Source organism: Rhinolophus hipposideros, assembly GCF_964194185.1.
Source record: "Rhinolophus hipposideros genome assembly, chromosome: 1".
Lineage (NCBI taxonomy): Eukaryota > Metazoa > Chordata > Mammalia > Chiroptera > Rhinolophidae > Rhinolophus > Rhinolophus hipposideros.
The window spans coordinates 63450595-63465914 of NC_138047.1; the positions used below are offsets into that span (position 1 = coordinate 63450595).

Consider the following 15320-nt stretch of genomic DNA (forward strand, 5'->3'; position numbering starts at 1 on the left):
CTCAATTACAACAGGAGGGTACACACAATCCGCACAAGTGATATTCCTGGAGCACCCAAAGCAGGTGACCAGGGAGACTGTGCCACTGGGCCCCACAGGACACCTACTACATAAGGCCACCCTGACAACACTTGGAGACATAGCAGTCTACCTAATACATAGAAGCAAACACAGAGAGGCAGCCAAAATGAGAAAACAAGGAAACGCATCCCGAATGAAAGAACAGGAGAAAACTCCAGAAAAAGAACTAAACGAAATGGCAGTGGAAGCTGCGCCTTGTGAGGGAGCGTGTCTTTTGCGCCTTTAAGGTACATAAAGGCCATGGGAGTACTAAGCAGCCGTTCTATGGCTGGGGGTGGCGTGCCCCAGGGTAGCCAGGTCCCAGTGGAGAGGAGGAGGAGATGGTGGAGGCAGCCATGGCAGCGGTAGGTGAGGCAGAGGATGAGAGTGAAGAGGCCGGACCTACTACCAGTCAGTTAGGCCTCAAGCAGAAGCCAGGCACAGGAGGGCCTCATGGAAAAGAGCCCCCCAGGAAGCGCGCCATAAACTGGGTCCGTTTATGAGGCACTCTTCATAAGGGGGGAAGACAGTGATGTGCAGATCCGCGCACTAGAGGAGGCATGGAACTTGCACAGAGTCTACTTATGCCAGTCAGGTTACTTCGCTAGCATGTTCAGTGGTGCTTGGAGGGAAGCAACCGTGAATACTATAGAGTTGCAGATGCCTGACGAGAACATTGATCGTGAAGCACTTCACAAGGCTTTAGGCTCCCTGTACCAACACTCCGTGTGCATCCCACCCAGCCGAGCTGTCCCCGTCCTGGCCACAGCCAGCATGCTGCAGTTGGACAAGCTGATTCAGCAGTGTGGGGAAGTCATGAAGGAGACTGTCAGCGCCCAGACCGTGTGCAGCTACTACAACTCTGCTGAGAGCTACGGCCTCCAAAACATCAAGACCATGTGCTTCCAGTGGCTGCTGGACAACCTGATGACCCAGCGTAGTGAGCACCTATTGCGGGAAATCAGCCTGGATCTCATGAAAGAGCTCATCGCCTCTTCAGAGCTCCTCGTGATGGAGGAGGAGATGGATGTGTACACCAAGCTGAAAAAGTGGATGTTTCTGCAACTGCAGCCCACATGGAGAGGTCCCTGCAGCGCCTTATTGCCAGACACCAACTCCTGGTTTGACAGGTCCAAGAGGGACTCGGAGGGCACCCCTTTCCTGGAGACCCAGCAGGGCAGAGCCTTTGTGCCAGTGTTCCAGCAGCTGCGGCTGGCCTACATAATCTGCGATCTGTCGTCAGCACGCACCATCCACCAGGATGCAGTGATCCCTGCTGCATGGCTCACACCAGTGTATAAAGAGTAGTGGCTTGCCCTCCTCCGCGGCGAGCAAATCAGGGAGCTCGAGCCCATTAACGTCAACGTGTCTGACCTCCAGGGGAACGGCATGCGCTGTGGGGCCCAGCTCCGCAGGGATGAGATTTGCAGCTGGCGGTGGACTGGCTTCAACTTTGGCTGGGACCTCGTGGTGTCCTACAACAACCGGCACATCATTTTCCGGCGCAGTGTGCTGAACAGATGCTGCGGCCTCAGGGTCAGTCTACTCTGGCAGAGAAAGATTGCATTCCGCCTGCGCTTGGCTTCCTTGGACAGGCCTGGAAGAGCCGTTTTCAGGAAGGATACAGAAAACCAGATCCTTACCCTGAGAAAAGACCAAGAGCTAGTGGTAGTGAACCTGGAGAACCAAGATGTGGCCTTCCCCATAAATGTGTCCTGTAACTTCCGGTACCTCTGCAGAGAGGGGCACTGCCCACAGTGAGGACTGTTGCAAAAGCTCAGAGAGCTGAGCAGTTCTTCTCTGGGCACAGAGGTGGCCAGCTTTCTCAAGATGGCATCTCCCTCTGGAGGATCAACTGGTCTTGTCCATCTCTGCTGACCAACTGTCAGAGGCTTTGTTGAATTGTAGTTCATAACAGTTGAGAGTGTTTACTGGCGCTTCTGAAGAGGACACATTTTAAAGCCCCCAAACATCTCCAGAACTTATCCGTGCTGTTCATGAGGCAGCCTGTCCTGGTTTAACACACATCGACTCCCACATTATTTCTGTGAAGACAAAGACCAGTTGACTTTAGAGAGAAAATGTGAGCCTACCTGAAATTTCACTACTCTTCGTGAAATTCTTTTCCTTTCGTGTTATTAAGTGAATGTTAAATGAATACTTTGACTTCCCATTCACTTGGTGGGTTTAGAGCAGCCGTGCCTCACTCATCACTCCCACCACAACTGGTTCTATTCTGATTGCTCCCCCCTCCCCACTTTCTGCCACTGACTGTAGTACTTGGTTTCCATGGTCTGTCACTATGTGATCACACCCAGAGTACACTGATGATCTTTTTGTTGGTTGTTCTTTAACCTAAGAGTACCTTGATGTTAGTTAGACTTTCCTTTTACTTCCCTAGTATTTTCACCCCAGAAAGACATTTCAAACTGCCACCATCCCATTCCTTCCCAAATACCCTATTTGTTTGCATTTCATTGAGTGGTGGTTGTGCTTAAAGAAGGTCAATGCATTGAAAACTCTGTTTAAGAATCCATACAAATATAGAAGGAAAATACCTTAACATAATAAAGGCCATCTATGACAAGCCCTCAGCTAAGCTCATAATTAATGGTGAAAATCTGAAGCCCTTTGCTCTACGTTCAGGAACACGACAGGGCTGTCCCCTATCACCTCTGCTTTTCAACATAGTGTTGAAAGTCCTTGCCAGAACCATCAGGCAAGAGAAAGAAATAAAAGGCATCCAAATTGGGAATGAAGAAGTTAAAATATCACTCTTTGCAGATGACATGATGCTATATATAGAAAACCCTAAAGACTCCACCAAAAAGCTATTAGAAACAATCAATGAATACAGTAAAGTTGCTGGCTACAAAATCAACGTACAAAAGTCCACTGCATTCTTATATACTAACAATGAAATCTCAGAAAAAGAAATACAAAAAAAAATTCCCTTTGCAATTGCAGTAAAAAGAATAAAACACCTAGGAATAAACTTAACCAAGGATGTGAAGGATTTATATGCTGAAAACTATAAGACATTTTTGAAAGAAATTGAAGAAGACACAAAGAAATGGAAAGACATTCCGTGCTCATGGATTGGAAGAATCAACATAGTTAAAATGGCCATATTACCCAAAGCCATATACAGATTTAATGCAATCCCCATTAAAATCCCAATGGCATTTTTTAAAGAAATAGAACAAAAAATCATCAGATTTGTTTGGAACCACAAAAGACCCCGGATAGCCAAAGCAATCTTAAGAAAAAAGAACAATGCTGGAGGTATCACACTGCCTGACTTTAGCTTGTACTACGGGGCTACAATAATCAAAACAGGATGGTATTGGCAGAAAAACAGACACATAGACCAATGGAATAGAATTGAGAACCCAAAACTAAAACCACATAAATATGGACAGATAATTTTTGACAAAGAAGCTAAAAACATACAATGGAAGAAAGACAGCCTCTTCAATAAATGGTGCTGGGAGAATTGGATAGCCATGTGCAAAAAAATGAAATTGGACTGTTATCTGTCACCATGTACCAAAATTAATTCAAAAATGGATCAAAGATTTAAGCATAAGACATGACACAATAAACTGCATAGAAGAAAACATAGGTACTAAACTTATGGACCTTGGGTTCAAAGAGCATTTTATAAATTTGACTCCAAAGGCAATGGAAGTAAAAGCTAAAATAAACAAATGGGACTATATGAAACTTAAAAGTTTCTGCACAGCAAAAGAAACCATCGACAAAATAAAGAGACAACCGACTGAATGGGAGAAGATTTTTGCAAACAGTTCCTCCGATAAGGATCTAATATCCAAAATATACAAGGAACTCATGAAACTCAACAACAAAAAAACAAACAACCCAATTGAAAAAATGGGCAGAGGACCTGAAGAGACATTTCTCCAAAGAGGACTTACAAATGGCAAATAGACATACGAAAAAATGCTCATCACTAATCATCAGAGAAATGCAAATAAAAACCACAATGAGATATCACCTCACCCCAGTCAGAATGGCTATCATCAAAAAGACAAATAGCAACAAGTGTTGGAGAGGCTGTGGAGAAAAAGGAACCCTCATACACTGTTGGTGGGAATGCAGACTGGTGCAGCCACTATGGAAGGCAGTGTGGAGGTTCCTCAAGAAATTACGAATAGAATTACCATATGACCCAGCAATCACTCTCCTGGGTATCTACCCAAAAAATTTGAAAGCATTTCTCTACAGAGACACGTGTACTCCAATGTTCATTGCAGCTTTGTTTACGGTGGCCAAGATATGGAAACAACCAAAATGCCCTTCAATAGACGAATGGATAAAGAAGTTGTGGTATATATACACAATGGAATACTATTCGGCGTTAAGGAAAGATGATATAGGAACATTTGTGACAACATGGATGGATCTTGAGAGTATAATGCTAAGCGAAATAAGTCAGACAGAAAAAGCAGAGAACCCTATGATTTCACTGATATGTGGTATATAAACCAAAAACAAGACAAACAAATGAGAAACAAAAACTCATAGACACAGACAATAATTTAGTGGTTACCAGAGGGTAAGGGGGTGGGCGGTGGGTGATGAGGGTAAAGGGGATCAAATATATGGTGATGGAAGGAGAACTGACTCTGGGTGGTGAACACACAATGGGATTTATAGTTGATGTAATACAGAATTGTACACCTGAAATTATGTAATTTTATTAACAATTGTCACCCCAATAAATAAATTTAAATTTAAAAAAAAGGAAAAAAAAGAATCCATACAAATAATAAATACATGCTTTGAAAGAGTGTAAAAATATAATAAAAGGTGAACAAATAAATTTTAAAAATTAAACAGAAAAAAAAAGAAAGAAATGGAGGCAAGCAACCTACCAGAGACAGAGTTCAAAACACTGGCTATAAGGATGCTCAAGGAACTTAGTGAGAACTTCAACAGAGAGATATTAATAACAAGCATAAAAAAAGACATAGAAATCATACAAAAGAACCCATCAGAAATGAAGAATAAAATAACTAAAATGAAAAATGCAGTAGAAGGAATCACCAGCAGAATAGAAGAGGCAAAGGATCGAATCAGCAATTTGGAAGACAAAGTAGCAGAAACACCCAATCAGAACAGCAAAAAGAAAAAAGAATCCAAAAAAATTAGCATAGTTTAAGAGACCTCTGGGACAACATCAAGCATAACAATACTCACATCATAGGGGTACCAGAAGGAGAAGAGAGAAAGCAAAGGACTGAGAATCGATTTGAAGAAATCATGCCTGAAAACTTCCCTTCATAGAAGTCCAGAAAGCACAGAGTCCCAAACATGATGAACCCAAACAGGACCACACCATGACACAATATAATTAAAATGGCAAAGGTTAAAGACAAAGAGAGAATCCTAAAAGTAGCAAGAGAAAGACAACTAGTAACTTATAAGAGAGCCCCCATAAGACTGTCAGCTGATTTCTCAACTTTGTAAAGTCATAAGGGATTGGCACAAATTATTCAACGTGATGAAAAACAAGGACCTACAACCAAGATTACTCTACCCAGCAAGGCAATCATTTAAAATCGAAGGACAGATAAAGAGCTTTCCACACAAGAAAAAGTGAAAAAAGTTCATCACCTCTAAACCAGTATCACAAGGAATGTTAGAGGGACTTCTTTAAGATGGGGGGGGGGGATCAAAATTATGAATAATAAACTGGCAATAGCTACATAGTACTCTTTTATGTAGCAACCAAGAATTAAGAAGTATTAATATCAAAAATGCCAACAAGAAGAAAAAAAGACTGCAAGATGTAACTAAATCATTGTGAAGAAAATGGTTAAACATTAAAGTAGGAGGTGGTATGGCGGGAGTGAAATGACGTTGCCAGGGCGTGTGGATAATGTTTTCTGAATGCATCATACTGTCCTTTATATCTACATTGGGGCATTTTTAGGACATATCTAAGTAAGCAATCCTTTCAACATGGAAAGCCTGGAACTCCTGTGCTCAATATGGTAGCACTAGCCACATGTGACGATTGAGCACTTGAAATGTGGCTAGCTAGAACAAATTGTAATGAATCATATAAGTGTAAAATACACATTGTATTTTAAAAATCTAATGCCAAAAAATGTAAAGTATCTCAGTAATTTTTATATTGATAGCGTATTGAAATTAAAACATTTTGGATATATTGAGTTAAATAAAATATACTATTAAAACTATTTTCACCTCTTTATTTTTTTAATGTGGCCTCAAGAAATTTTTAAATTCCATATGTGGCTCACCTTTAAAACTTATGTTATATTTTTATTGGACAGTGCTAGCCTAGAGCATAAACTATGTGAGAGAGAAGAAAAAGATGAAATGAGCATACAATAGAATACTTATTATAAAGTCAAATACATATTCTTAAGAGAAAAATTAGGAAAATTAGGAAAAATTAGGAAAATTAGGAAAATATCTAAAGAAGATGCTTTATACCTAGATCAGGAAAAAGACATTTTTCCTTTAAGCACACCTAAAAAGTTTCTATTAATTCCTCAGTAAGAGGAAATTGTACTGTAAGAAGCCCACTGTGTTTGGCCTAACTAAACTGTGTGTGGTTCTCAGTCTGTGAAGTCAACTTTGTCATTCTAAATAAAATCTTTTGTTGTCACCTTTATAAATTCCTCCTCTTTTCCTCTTCATTTAGAGAGCTTTGTTGTCAACTGCCATTTATTTGAGCCTTAGCCCTTACATTCAGTTACAGTCTATTTAAATTTATTCTGATAGCCAATGGAAATAGTCTGTGGCTTCAGGATTCCAAACAGATTTCATAGATGGGTAAGTAAACGCTGGATCTGCTCTGCCAAAATAAATTTTCAGGCTCTGCCTGTTCCAATCAACCATCACGTAGAGAAAATAATTATTTTTCAAGAAGTGGGCATAGAAAACTACCTACTTTCCAGTCTTTATCTGTATCCCCAACTATCAACACTCCTAACATTTGTCTTCAATTCAGTTCTAGAAATATGGATGAGAGGGAAGGAGGAAGGGAGGGAGGAAGGAAGGGAGGGAGGGAGGGAGGGAGACAGACAGACAGACAGATAGATAGACAGACAGATAGATAATAGATAAGCTAGATGATATATAGAAGATGATAGATAGATAGATAGATAGATAGATAGATAGATAGATAGATAGATAGATAGATAGACAGACAGATAGATAGATGAAGACAAACCAACAAATCTTTGTGTTTTAGGTAATAAAGAAACACTGAAATTCAATGGGGGGGGGTGGGAAATAGAAGTATATTACTTCTAAAGACTTTAACAACAACAACAGAAAAAAAAGCCCAAAGATCTCGTGACTAATTATGACTGAATATTTATTATATGCCAGGCGCTGCTTTCACCACTTTAAGAAGACTAACGTATTTAAATTCAAAACAAGTCTACATGGTAAATAGTACTATTATCAACATCTCCCTTTAAGATGAGGAGACTAAAGTTCAGAAAATTGTCACTTGCCAGCAGTCAAGCTGCTAGTAAACAGCAGAGCTGAGACTGAACCCAAATAACATGTCTGCAGAATCCATGCTCCTGGTCCCTGCACAATTCTACCTCGTAAAGATAAATTCAAATATAAGTCAAAAATTCTTACTTAGCATATAGTTTTTCTTCCAGTATTAATGTCCTTCATTAATAACTAACATACAATCTCCACTTTTGCATTATCAGTAGTTTGAGAGCAAGAATCACTACTGTAATCTGCACCCAATATAGCCTTATCAATTGATTCACTCACCAGACCCGCTATGCATTAGGTGCTCTAATAGGTACTGGGAGTGTAAGATGACGAAGACAGTCTCTGACCTTAATGTCCTTACAGTTTGTGGTGGTTCCTTAGCTATAATATAATGTGACAAATGCTGTCCTAGTGGTATGAACCTAATGCAATAAGGACACAGAAGGAAACAGTTCTGCTTAGCAATGTTAGAAAAGAATGAAAACTTGATAATGACTTAAAAATACATTTACTTTAAATTTTCCATAATACATAAAAATTAGACAATTTCTTTAAAAAATCACTTACATGACATATAAATGAGTATGGGGAACTATAACCTGGAAAATATGACACAGCTAAAAAATTATTTTGTGGAATATGTTGTTAATACATAAATATATAATACATTCTCATACAGACATAAAAATGTATTTTTCACATCTTACAGTCACATCATGTACAAAGTTACTGCTAAACTATCATTATGTTGCCACTGGGTTGAAAATTTTAATGATGTGCCTTAGGGTCAGATGAGTTTCTGACTAAAGCTCACCTCTTCTCTGACATTATTTACTAATTCTTTTCTGTTTATTGAGTGTTATTTATATTGCCATTCTGCTAATGCATTTGTTTCCCACGTCCATGTTTAGTACAATTTCTCAAGGCAAAATGTCACATTAAGAGGGAACAGACATTTTCAAAGTTCTGAGAACATTACTATAGTGATTCATAAAGAAAATAAGCAAGGGATAGTAACCACCTCCCTCCCCCCCTTTTTCCTTCCTTCCTTTCTTTCCAAGTAGTGAAAGATTTAACTTACTGAAAATAGCAAGTTATCACAAAGACATGACAGCAAAACAGAAAATACCTTTTAGTCCCAAAGCCCATATAATGTATGCAAACCAGGATATTGTTAATAGTTGACTTCTTTTATATAATAAATGTACTTGAATCAATTTACATTGTTCACAAAAATAAAACATTGTAATAAACTTTCTAATTGTATAAGATGTTACTCAACATGTAACAGAAGCTGCTCTCTGCAAGAAGAATTTAATGGTAGAATTTGCTCCCTTGGAGTTGCCTTGGAAGCCACTTACATCTAATTTAGACATTTAGTGCCAGAAGTTCAGAGGCTTAACTATAAGATCTATATGCAGCAAGCTATAATTAACAACTGTTCCTTTATTTTTAAAAAAAAAAAGTTTTGTCAGATCCGATCAATGTAAGATTTGATTATGTGCTTACATATACATGGATAGTGAATATAGATTGCAAAACCAAATGTGGGTCACTAGGTCAATTTCTCAGTTAGAACATTGTAATCTACAGAACCACAAATTAATGTTTTAGTATATCTGACTACATGCTTTATTAATGGAATTTTTTTATTTCTGACTCGTTGCTATTCCTTTAACAGGATTAAAAACATATTTAAAGCAATATACTGAAGCAAAGGCACTAAATTTTGAGTCAAAACATGAATACCAAATCCTGAAGTGAACGAAGAGTTTATCATTAGTGTCCTACATATTACAGCAGAAATACAATACATGATATGTTCTGTACATCGTTTATGTGTGTGAATATATGATGTGGTATGTGGGTGTGCATTATTAGTGGGTGTCCTCCACTAATAATAGCTTTTATTGATTTGCAGATTGGCTTTAGACTCTTGGCTTCCACTGAAAGGCAATTTAAGAAAAAGGATTAAAAATTGCAATGGTAAGAGGGATGTTGTTGAGATTATTACCCACTGGAGCACCCTATATAAAGTGCCACATGGTAAATGTCTTTTATACCTTATAATCAAAAAAGTTTTATTTTCATTAGGAGCTGATATGCTTTATTCTTGTTAATTATGTTTCTCATTTCACCTTGGCTACCTGGAAGCTAACACCTAAATGTGTGGCCCAAATTCATTACACAGAGCACTATATTCTCCATGTTTTACTCTATAATTTCTAGTCTAATTTATATTTGTCTTTGTCTCACTTTTTAAATTTTATTCATTTACATTTTTCTATTTTATTATATGCCTTGAAAGTGGAGTATAAAAAAAGAACATATTTTATTACTAACCAATATGAGCCTGAACAAATCTCTTAATCTCTAAATTTTTATTTTCCCATTTATAAAATAAAGATAATACTCACAGGATGTGGTAAAATTCAAAACATATGATTTATAACAGGTCATCTTACAAATATTAGGGTTTATTATCTGTCCAAAGAGAGCAGCACTGAAATTTGTGTGAGGTTCGTAACCTCAGTATTAGATATCTGCTACTGTTTCAGAGTCTCTCAAAACGTTCTTTGCAAAACTATCCCTCCTCCTCTATCACTATCCAGCTCTAGTGGTGGACACATGACTAAGATCTGGCTAAGAAACATCCCATGCCCTTGGCCATAGTCATTAGTTCCACGTGCACACATGACTCAAGCTAGAATAAGGAAAATCATACCCGGGATTTGCTGGAGCATGGAGAAGTTGGTATTCTCATTTCACTGAAACTGTCCACAGTGAGATGATCTAAGTCTAGGGCATGATAAGAGGACTTTTTTTTCCCCCTTCACAGGAAGAGTATAGTTTATTTTTTGCATTAAATTTATTGCGGTGACATTGGTTAATAAAATTATGTAAGTTTCAAGTGTACAATTCTATAACATAACACATTATCTATATACTGCATTGTGTCCTCACTACCCAAAGTCAAATTTCCTCCCATCACCATATTTTTGACCTCCTTTATCCTTTTACCTCCTCCTTCTCCCCTTACCCTCTGGTAACCACTACACTGTTGTCCGTGTCTATGAGTTTCTGATTGCTTGTCTTGTTCATTTGTTATTTTCAGTTTTATATCCCATAACTGAGTGAAATCATATGGTTCTTGACTTTTTCTGTCTGACTTATTTAACTTAGCATGACAATCTCAAAATCCATCCATGTTGTCGCAAATGGCAGTATTTCACCTTTTCTTTTGGCTCAGTAATATTCTATTGCATATATGTACCACATCTTCTTTATCCAATCACCTATCAAAGGACACTTCAGTTGTTTCCATGTCTTGGCCACCACGAATAATGCTTCAATGAACATGGAAGTACATATATCTTTACAGATATATTTTTTTCAGAATTTTGGGGTCAATACCCAGAAGAGGGATTGCTGGGTCACATGGTAATTCTCCTCTGAATTTTTTGAGGAACCTCCAAATTGTTTTCCACAGCGGCTGCACCAATCTGCATTCCCACCAGTCGTGTATGAGTGTTCCTTTTTCTCTACAACCTCTCCAGCACTTGTTATTACTTCTTAATGTCTTCTTAATGACAGCCATTCTATCAGGTGAAGTGGTATCTCATTGTGGTTTTGATTTGCATTTCCCTAATAGCTAGTGAAATTGAGCATGTTTTCATATATCTGTTGGTCATCTGTATGTCTTCTTGGGAGGAGTGTCTGTTCAAGTCCTCTGACCATTTTTCAATTGGATTGTTTGTTTTTTGTTGTTTGAGTTGTATGAGTTCCTTATATATTTTGGATATTAACCCATTATCGGAAGTGTTGTTCGCAAATATCTTCTCCATTTGGTTGGTTGCCTCTTTGTTTTGTTGATGGTGTCCTTTGCTGTGCAGAAGCTTTTTAGTTTGATACAGTCCCATTCATTTATTTTTGCTTTTACTTCCCTTGCCTTTGAGGTCAAATTCATAAAATCCTCTCTAAGACCAATATGTTTTCTTCTATACAATTTATTGTTTCATGTCTTATATTTAGGTCTGATTCATTTAGAGTTAATTTTGGTAAACGATGACAGATAGCAGTCTAGTTTCATTCTTTTGCATGTGGCGTTCCAATTTTCTCATCACCAGTTATTGAAGAGACTTTCTTTTTTCCATTATATGTTTTTGGCTCCTTTGTCAAAAATTATCTGCCCATATATATGTGGGTTTATTTCTGCACTCGCAGTTCTGTTCCATTGGTCTGTGTGTCTATTTTTCTGTCGATACCATGCTATTTTGATTATTGCCGCTTTGTAGTATATTTTGAAGTCAGGGAGTGTGATACCTGTGGCCTTGTTCTTTTTTCTCAGGATTGCTTTGGCTATTCAGGGTCTTTTGTGATTCCATGCAAATATGATGATATTTTATTCTATTTCTTTAAAAAATGCCATTGGGATTTTGGTGGGAATTGCATTAAATCTGTATATAGCTTTGGGTAATATGGGCATTTTAACTATGTTGATTTTTCTAATCCATGATCGCAGATGATCAGGAGAGTGTAGTGTAGAATAAAACCAAACCAGTGTAAAGGAAAGCAGAATTGAGAGAGACAGAGATTAGGTATTCTAACCACAAAGTTTCAGTCCTTTCACTCAACTAGGTCTGAAGCCTTCTGCAACCCCTAACAGCATCATATGAATTATCATCATCATCTCTCCAATTCACAATTTTAATTTGGGCAAATTCACAGGGCAGCAGAAACCTACTGATCATCCTATAATACTATTTTAAAATATGTTCAGTCAGTACAGAAAACATAAATAAACTCATCGGCCAGGATATTTTAAAATCAGTCACCAGACATAAGCAAAAAGTTTGGGATTGTGAAATGGAAAATCCACTATAACTGTAGTATGTTAATCCAGATTTTCTGAGAAGTAGATGCTAAAATGACATAAAAAGTTTAAGGATTTCATTAAGAGAAACTCTTTTGTGAGAGAAAATGGGCAAGGAGCTAGGAAAGGCTAGTCATTTGGTTGCAAAGGAGAAATGGAAGGAAAGTTGGATGAAAGCCCTGCAGATTGCAATGTAGTCTAGAAGGTTCAACAATGCTATTAGGGAGAGCTCAAGCACAAAGTTAGCCCAGCTCCCCCAGGAACAAGCCAGCCTTAGTGTCCCTGCCACAATTAGTCATGGCTTGGAAGCAGTCATGGAAAGCATGGCCTGGGCTCAAATTCAACAATGCTTTTCAGAGTGAGTGGCCAGGGCACTTGGTTAATTAGACTCCCACGGTTTGAGGCCTGTGAGGCACATTCTCATGGCTGACACCTACTGTGAGCTCCTGTGGCACAGATGCTACAACTAAGGTTAAAGCAGCAGATAAATATTAAATCAGAGGAAGAATGGCAGAAACTAAGTCAATTTTTTCTTCTGATAATTCAGAAACAAAATATATTCATGGCTTTATATGGATTCCTGGTGTTGGGTAGGTAGTATGGCACAATTGGTTATAAGACTCACAGCCTTTGCCTAACTTTTTTAGATGGAATCTGAGTAAAAAGGGGTTCCCAGACCCAATTCCAAAGTACGTGTAGAGGCTTCCCTACAACAAGCAATTATTGAATTCCAGCAGAGCATCCAAGAATTAAACTCAATTCTGACACTATCTACCAGGAGATAGAATAAAATTTCACAGATTAAGGGCTCAGTCCCACAAGACCTCTCTCCACTTCAGATGCCAGTCACAAGCCCAGATTGAAGGTTCCAACAACCCCCTCCAACTCGAGGATGTCAATTACAAGTCCAGGTTCTTACCTGTACTTCTGACCAACTGGTTATAAATCAAAACTTCCCACAACACCCTCTTTGGGCTCAATTAATTTGCTAGAATGTCTTGTAGAACTCAACAAAACTTATTTACTCACTACATTATTGATTTATTACAAAGGATATTAAAGTATATCAATCAACAGCCAGATGAAGAGATATATAGGACGAGGTCTCAAATAAAGGAGCTTTTGTCCTCATAGAGCTTGGTAGCACATGAAAGTGTCCTGGGTCCCCACTGTGGAAGCTCTCAGCAAAAAGCTGATGAGCTAACCTTTTGAGTTTTTATGGAGGCTTCATTATATAGTCAGGTTGACTAAGTCACTGGCCATTGGCAATTAATTCAATCTCAAGCTCCTCTCTCCTCCCAGAAAATCAGGAAGTGGTACTGAAAGTTCCAATCCTCTAACCACATGGTTGGCATCTACTGGCGACCAGTCTCCACCCTTGTGTAGGGTCCAAACATCACCTCGTTAATATAAGGAGAGACACTATTCTCATCACTTAAGAAATTCCAAAAGGTTTGGGAGCTGTGAGCTTGGAACTGTGGATGAAGACCAAATATAGCTGAGAAATGTATATTTTGGTCATCTGAATGACATGAGGAAAGAGTGAAGAAACAAAATTGAGTCACTATAGTGAGGTTAATAAAACAACTTAAATCAGAGTGGGCTGAAACATGAAGAATCAATTTTATCTTACTTTAACTAGCCTGAGAACTTAAATTATTGAATGTTTCAGTTGTGTATCAAAGCTTGGATGTACATAAATCGTGCAGATAACCCTCTGAAGAATTTGGGAAAAAAAGTACCATTGTCCAGACCACCAGAAGATTACCATCTTAGACCAATCTAGAAACTAAGAATGCAGGACTTATTCTTCTCAAGAATATGCTTTTTTACAAACTCATGGAAACAGAGACCAAGGGGATAGTTGCCGGAAGGTAGGAGGATGGGGGATGGATAAAAAAGGTGAAGGAGAATATCGTCAATAATATTGTGATAAGTTTGCACAATGATAGATAATTACTAGAATTAGTGTGGTAATAGCACTGTTAGGTATAAAAATATCAAATCAATATTGTATACCTGAAACTAATATAACTAATAATAGTGTATACTAACTATACCAAAAAAAAATTTAAGTTTTTAAAAAGGAATGTGCTCTTCACTACAAAAATTCTCAACTTTTCTTTTTTTTCAGACCACGCTGGGTATTATTGTCTAGTAGTGATTCCCAAATTGCAATCCACTATGACACTTGAATAAAACTTTGTCATTGAATTCTAGTGAAGCCTCCTGATTCATTTATGCTTAGTTGACAAGAAATATATATTTATATATTACTTATAAATCACAATATCACAGAGTGACCACATTCTTCTCTGACTTCCAATTCCCTTAACTGTGTCTATTTACCATCACAAGGTAAAAAGAAACACTATGACATGTCTAATACCAAAAGCCAAGGTAATAATCATTATTTCAGGTTCAAACTTATAATTCTCAGTTGTAATCTTCTATCAAGTCCCCCAAACAGAGCCCACATTAGCAATTTCTTTCATAAGTCCCCTGAATTCCCAGTCAAGTTTTAAGAATCAAAGTCCAGAGCCTGAACAATATTCTGTTCTGTTCTCATGAAATAATCTTCACAATATTCTGGTCTGCTCTCGTGATATAGAAAAGAGTGATAAACATTCAAGGTAAGAAGGCAAGACAATCAGTGAATGCTCTCAAATCTCCTGTTGCAATTAACTGTCCCTATGAAAATTGCACCCTAAGCCTGAAAGCACATATTCTAGGGCTGTTTTCTTGAACTCCAGACTTACATTACTCTTCATAATTATTTCATTGACTCATTTTATGTTAATGCACTCACCAATGACAACTGTTTCATGTCACTTCTGTATCATGTATTAGGTGTGATGCTTTCTTATTT

General features: G+C 38.0%; 1 pseudogene across 1 annotated transcript; it reads left to right on the forward strand.

Annotated features, from left to right (window-relative positions):
- Window positions 1-321: 321 nt before the first annotated feature.
- Window positions 322-1821, forward strand: LOC308497274 (germ cell-less protein-like 1; annotated as a pseudogene). The gene has a single exon. The product of its transcript is annotated as a germ cell-less protein-like 1 (transcript).
- Window positions 1822-15320: the final 13499 nt, after the last annotated feature.